The following is a 7,183-nucleotide window of genomic DNA, read 5'->3' on the forward strand; positions in this document are numbered from 1 at the left end:
GTTGGCATGATTTCACCCTCTTATATTTGTTGAGGCTATCTCCGTGTCCCAGTATGTGGTCAATCCTTGAGAATGTTCCATGTGCACTAGAGAAGAATGTATAAGAAGCTGTTTAGGGATGAAGGGCTATATAAATGTCAATTATGTCCAGTTGGTCTAATGTTTCATTTAAGGATGTTATTTTCTTATTGATTTTCTGTTTGGATGATCTGTCCATATCCAACAGAGGGGTATTTAGGTCCCCTACTATGATAATGTTTTGGTTTGTTTCTCCCTTTAGTTCTATTCATAATTGCTTTATATATTTTTGGGCTCACCGATTAGGTGCATAGATATTAATAAGTATTATGTCTTCTTGGTGTATGATGCTCTTTATTATTATGAAGTGTCCCTCAGTGTCTTTCTTTACCTGTTTTTTTTTAAAGTCTATTTTGTCTGATATTAGTACCACTACTTCTGCTTTTCTCTGAATGCCATTTGCTTGAAATCCCATTTTCCTCTCTTTCACTTTGAGACTATATTTGTCCTTGGAACTGAGATATGTCTCCCGGAGGCAGCATATGGTTGGGGTATGTTTTTAAATCCAATCTGCAACTCTGTGTCTTTTTATCGGTGAGTTCGGTCCATTTACATTTAGGGTGATTATTGAAATGAGGTTTTCCTATAGCTATTTTATCTTTTGCTTTCTGGTAGCTCAGTGTGTCCATTGCTTCCTTGTCCTTGTGTGTCTTTTTTTTTCATTTTGATTGGATTTTGTGGGTCTTCCCTCTGGTTATTTTTGTTTAATGTTATATATTTCAGTTCTGAATCTTTGTCGTGTCATTACCATTATGAACATGTAAAGGAGAATTATGTGTGCGTGTGTGTGTGTGTGTGTATTCAATTTTCTTCTGTGTGTGCTTTATCTACATTCCTCTTTGCAAATTGGATCTTTGATTCCTCCCTATTTCTGTCATTATTGTCTCAATTTCCCCATACATATTCTGAACATTCATGACTATCTTGCAATAGCAGATCTCTTCTTATTAAGCATGCAAGCCCTATTCTTAATAAGGATTGCACTCCTTGCTTCTACTTGCCTGCTAGTCAACTTTCTCTTATTACGTTTCTTTTCTTTTCTTTTCTTTCTTTTTTGTCATTTTGTTTTAAGTGAGCTGACCCCTTTCAGTATTCCTGCAATGCAAGCCTCATAGTGGAGAATTCTCTCAATTTTTGTATGTCTAGAAAAGTATATATTTCTCCTTCATATCTAAAGGAGAGCTTAGCTGGATACATTATTCTTGGCTGGTAGTTCCTCTCATTTAATAGGCAAAATATTTGCTTCCACTCCTTTCTAGCTTGTAAGATTTGTGCTGAGAAGTCCAATGATAATCTAATGGGTTTTCCTTTATAGGTTACCATCTTCTTTTCCCTGGCTGCCCTGAGAATTATTTCTTTGTCATTTATTTTTGATAATTTTAACAAAATGTGTCTTGGTGAAGGCCTTTTGGGGTTGAGATAATTGGATGTTCTGTTGACTTCTTGAATTCCAAATTCGAGCTCATTCCTTAGATTTGGCAAATTCTCATCAACTATTTGTCTGAGAGTACTTTCTAATCCCTGCTCCTTTTCCTCTCCTTCAAGAATGCCCATTATTCTTCTGTTTCCTCTCCTGATAGTATCAGCTAGTTCTTGAATTTCTCTTTCATTATTTTTTATTCTTCAGTTTCTCTCTTCTTCCTTATGATTTATTTTTAGATATCTGTCTTCGGTATCACTGACCCTTTTTTCCATTTGGTCGACTCTATTTTCCAAGCTTGCTATTTCATTCTTCATCTCTTTAAGTGCATTCTTTATCTCCAGAATTTCTATTTGGTTCTCTTTTAGGGTTTTAATCTCCTTGCTAAAAACCTCACTCTGCTCATCTAGTTTTTTTTTTTTCAATTCCTAGAATTGTTGATATGAATTATTTTGGATCTCACTGAGTTTTTTTCCAGAAAAACCATCCTAAATTCTCTGTCATTTCAGTCTTATTTCTGTCACATTTTTCTGTCTTTAAGTTTATTTTCTGGTGATTTTTCTCTTTCTGAGCTGCTTTGTCACTTTAGTTGTTCATGTTGTTTAATGAACTGTTTCTCCACCTGGGCATTAATGGAAGTGTATTCGGATTTTTCTGGTTTTTTTTTTTTTTTTTTCAGAAAGATTTATTATATAAAGGTCTCTCTCTGGCCTGTTGCTAAGAACTTTTTCTTTTGGTTTCCAGTAGGTGGCGTCTAAGCCTCTTGGATCCCTGCTTTATATAAAACCTTAATAATGACTTTTTATTTTCTTATAAATATTCAACCATGATTGCTACACTCAATCTCAGGCCCAGTCCCTGTAGTGTTAGTGACATTCTGGTAGCATTTGCTCAAATTCCCCTGAGGCTCTGAGGTGTTTGGTCTTGGAGGGAACGGGAAGGGGTGCCCTCAGGGTTGGGTGTTGGCAGTTGTGGCTCAGCCTAGCGTTTTGTAACCCTGACTGGTAACAATCAGCTGTTTCTTCTCTGCCATCCCCAGTTTGTTTTGCTTTCTGCCCTGAACCTGGGGCACTGCCGATGTGTGGCTGTCATAGCACTCTTAGACAGGGCTGTTCAGGGAATCTGCCACACCTTCTCCCTTTCCCCCTCTCCTGCAAGGAGCTCTGGCTGGAAGAGGAAGTTTGTTTTACCCAGTCTACCTTCTGGCTCCCATGATTCTGACCTGTGGTAGCTCTTATGCACAGACCACTATTTCATATGTGCTTACGTGTGGGTTGGGTGTTATTTGTTGAATTTTAGATGTTCAGCTTATTGTTACCTCAAGGGGAGAGATCTGGACGTATCTCTCACTCTACCATGCTTCTGATATCACTCCATTTTTTATTTCTATCTAGCTACTTTTGCTCTCAATCCATGCTCTGTGAATAAATTTCCTGTGTTTTTCCTCCCAGGTTCAGGATCCTTCATCTGCTCAAAGGCTGTCTTATGAGATACATTGCTTAGTAGCAGGCCAAGATTCTGGGTGGTCAACTGAATTGGAGGAAGATTTCCCTTGTTATTTGCAATAGCCTGGTTACCTTTTACATCTGGAGATCAACTATAAAAATAAAATTGGAAAAAATCACAAATACATGGAGATAAGGCAACATGCAACTGAAGAATGACTGGGTCAGAGAAGAAATAAAAAGAGATGAAGAGATACACAGAGATGAATGATAATGATAGTACAACATATCAAAACTTTTGGGACACAGCACAAGCAGTAATAAGAGCCAAGGTAATATCATTACAGGCCTATCTCAAAAAACAAGAAGGAGCCCAAATAAACAACCTAACATTTCATCTTAAAAAAGAAGAAAAAGAAGAACAAATGAAGCCTAAAGTCAGCAGAAGGAAAGACATAATCAAAATTAGAACAGAAATAAATGAAATTGATAACAAAAAAAATAGAAAAAATAAATGCATCAAAGCTAGTTCTTTGAGAAGATTAATAAAACTGATGAACCCTTGGCTAGACTCACTAAAGAAAAAAAAACAAAGGACACAAATAAACAAAATCAAGGATGAAAAAGGAAAAATTACGACTGACATCACAGAAATACAAATGATCATACAAGAATACTATGAAAAAGTATATAACACCAAATTTAATAACCTAGAAGAAATGAACCAGTACTTAGAAAGAAACAGCCTTCCTAGACTGACTCAGGAAGAATTGGAAAATCTTAATAGGCTGATCAGCAGTATGGAAATTTAAACAATCATCAGAAACCTAGAAAAAATAAAAGTCCAGAAACAGCTGACTTCACCAGTGAATTCTACCAAACATTCAAAGAAAATTTAATACCTACTCTCCTCAAACTCTTCAAAAGATAGAAGAGGAGAATACTTCCTAACTTATTCTATAAGGTCAACATTACTCTGATACCAAAACCTGGTAAAGATAACACAAAAAAACATAAAACTACAAACCAATATCACTCATGAAAACAGATACAAAAATCCTAAATAAGATACTGGCGAACTGAATACAGCAACATATTTAGATTATACACCATGATCAAATGGGTGTCATCCAAGGGGCACAGGGATGGTTCAACATATGCAAATCAATTAATCTGATACACCACACAAAGTAAAAAATAAGAATCATATGATTATATCAATAGATGCCAAAAAAGCCTTTGACAAGATATAGCATCCATTTCTGATCAAAACACTTAAGAGAATCAATCTAAAAGGAAAGTACCTTAACATAATAAAGGCCATATACAACAAAGCTTCAGCCAACATTATACTAAATGGTGAACAACTAAAAGCCTTTCTGCTAAGATCAGGAACAATACAAGGCTGCCCACTATTGCCACTGTTATGCAATATAACTTGGAGGTCCAAGCAAGTACAGTCAGATAAGAGAAAGATATAAAAGGCATCCAAATAGGAAAGGAAGAAGTCAAACTGTCACTATTTGCAGATGACATGATTTCTATATAGAAAACCCTAAAGACTCCACAAGAACACTACTAGAAACAATAAGCAAATACAGTAAACTTTCTGGATACAAAGTCAATGTTCAAAATCCCATAGCTTTTCTACATTCTATCAATGAATTATCAGAAAAAGAAGTAGAAAAAATACTTACTCTTGCAATTGCAACAAAAAGAATAAAATACCTAGGAATAAATTTAAAGAAACATGTGAAGGACCTATATAATGAAAACTATAAGACCCTATTAAAAGAAATCGAAGAAGATACAAAGAAATGGAATGATATTCCGCGTTCTTGGATTGGAAGAATCAACACAGTTAAAATGACCTTATTACATAAAACATTATACAGATTTAATGCAATCCCCAGCAAAATCCTATCGACATTCTTTAAAGAAAAGGGACAAGAAAAATCATCAGATTTGTATGGAAGCACAAAAGACCCCGAATTGCCAAAGCCATCCTAAGAAAAAAGAATGAGGCTGGAGCCATCACTCCTCCCGATTTCAAATTATACTACAAAGTGACAGTAATCAAAATGGCATGGTATTGGCAAGAAATCCAGACACACAGACCAGTGGAACAGAGTCAAGAGTCCGGAAGTAAACTCATGTTTACATGGGCAAGTAATTTTCGACAAAAGAGCCAAAAACATACAGTGGAGAAAGGAAAGCCTCTTCAATAAATGGTGCTGGGAAAACTGGAAAGCCACCTGCAAAAGAATGAAACTAGACTGTTGTCTATCACCACACACCAAAATTAAGGACCTGAATATAAGACCTGAAACTATAAAATGCATAGAAGAAAACATAGGAACTAAACTCAAGGACCTTGGACTTAAAGAGGATTTTATGAATTTGACCTCAAAGGCAAGGGAAGTAAAACAAAAAATAAATGAATGGTACAACATCAAATAAAATGCTTCCACACAGCAAGAGAAACCATCAACAAGGTAAAGAGACAACCATCAGAATGGTAGAAGATACTTGCAAGCAACGCCTCCAATAAGGGCATAATATCCAAAGTATACAAAGAACTCATAAAGGTCAATAACAACAACAACAACAACAACAACAACAACAACAACAACAAAACGATCCAATCAAAGAATGAGCAGAGAACCTGAACAGACGCTTCTCCCTAGGGGACATACAAATGGCCAAAAAATATATGAAAAGATGCTCAACATCACTAGCTTTACGGGAATGCAAATCAAAACCACAATGAGTACAATCTCACACCTGTTAGAATAGCTGTTATCAAAAGGACAAGGAATAACAAGTGTTGGAGAGGATGTGAAGAGAAAGGAACACTCATTCATGGCTGGTGGGACTGCAAATTCATATAGCTACTATGGAAAGCAGTATGCAGGTTCCTCAAGAAACTAAGAATTGATCTACTATATGATCCAGCAATCCCTCTACTCAGTATTGACCTCAAAGACTTGAAAATTCATATCTGAAAAGTTATTTGCACACCGATGTTCATAGCAGCATTATTCACAGTAGCCAGGATGTAGAAGCAACCGAAGTGTCCTAGGATAGATGATTGGATAAAGAAGCTGTGGTGCAGATATAAAATGGACTGTTACTCAGCCATAAGAAGAGATGTAATATTGCCATTTGCGACAACATGGATGGACCTCAAGAAAATCATGGAAAGCGAAATAAACCAGACAAAAAAAGTAGAAAACCAGTTATCACTTGTATATGGGATATAAATCTAAAGGCACCAAACAAACAGGACAAACCAACAGAGACTCATGGACATGGACGATAGACTAGTGGTTATCAGAAAGGAGGAGGGGGTAGAGGAGAGGTTGATGTGTTAAAAGGGGTCAAATATGTGGTGACAGAAAGAAGTATATCTATGGCTGTGAATGTACAACGCAAAATATATATGACTTACTGCTAAATTGTATATTTGAAACTTACTGGATCTCATTAACCAATGTTATCATAATAAAAATTAAATTAAATTAATAAAATTAAAAAATAAAATAAATTTGAAAATTTAAAAAATTTTAAAAAGAAATAAAAAAATGAAAATGCCAATATCAAAAGACAAGAATGGCCAACTTTGGTGGATTTGACAACTCTCTACATAGTAGCCTCAGAGATGAACTCTCAAATATTCCCTAGAAGTACATATATTGCTGCAGAACCAGTATGATAATGCTGTAGTGCAAAGCTTCAGAATGATGTTTCTTTTTGGAAAGGAAGCCAGTTAGTACCTAAATCCAGATATTGACCAGGCTCTGTGTCAGCATTCAGGTGCTCTCTGAGGGTCCCAACTTTCCTTAGCTCTCAGGTATTGCTCCTTGAGGATTTCTCCTAACACGAGTAATGCTACAGTGCCATCTGGAATCTTTTTCATACAATGATGTGTATCCAGGAGTTGCTGCCTTTTCGGATATTCCATGGAGCAGTGGTCCCCAACATTTTTTGGCACCAGGGACTGGTGCTCCTATGAGAATCTAACACCTGATGATCTGAGGTGGAGCTGAGGAGATAATGCTAGTGCTGGGGATTGGCTGCAAATACAGATGAAGCTTCACTCACTTGCCTGTCCACCGCTCGACTCCTGCAATGCAGCCCAGTTTCTAACAGGCCACAGACCGGTACCAGTCCGCAGCCCAGAAATTGGGGACTCCTGCTTTGGAAGACCAATGAGGGATTTCATTCCATGACTCTTTGA

Source organism: Rousettus aegyptiacus, unplaced genomic scaffold (assembly GCF_014176215.1).
Source record: "Rousettus aegyptiacus isolate mRouAeg1 unplaced genomic scaffold, mRouAeg1.p scaffold_m13_p_9, whole genome shotgun sequence".
In the NCBI taxonomy this organism is placed as follows: domain Eukaryota; kingdom Metazoa; phylum Chordata; class Mammalia; order Chiroptera; family Pteropodidae; genus Rousettus; species Rousettus aegyptiacus.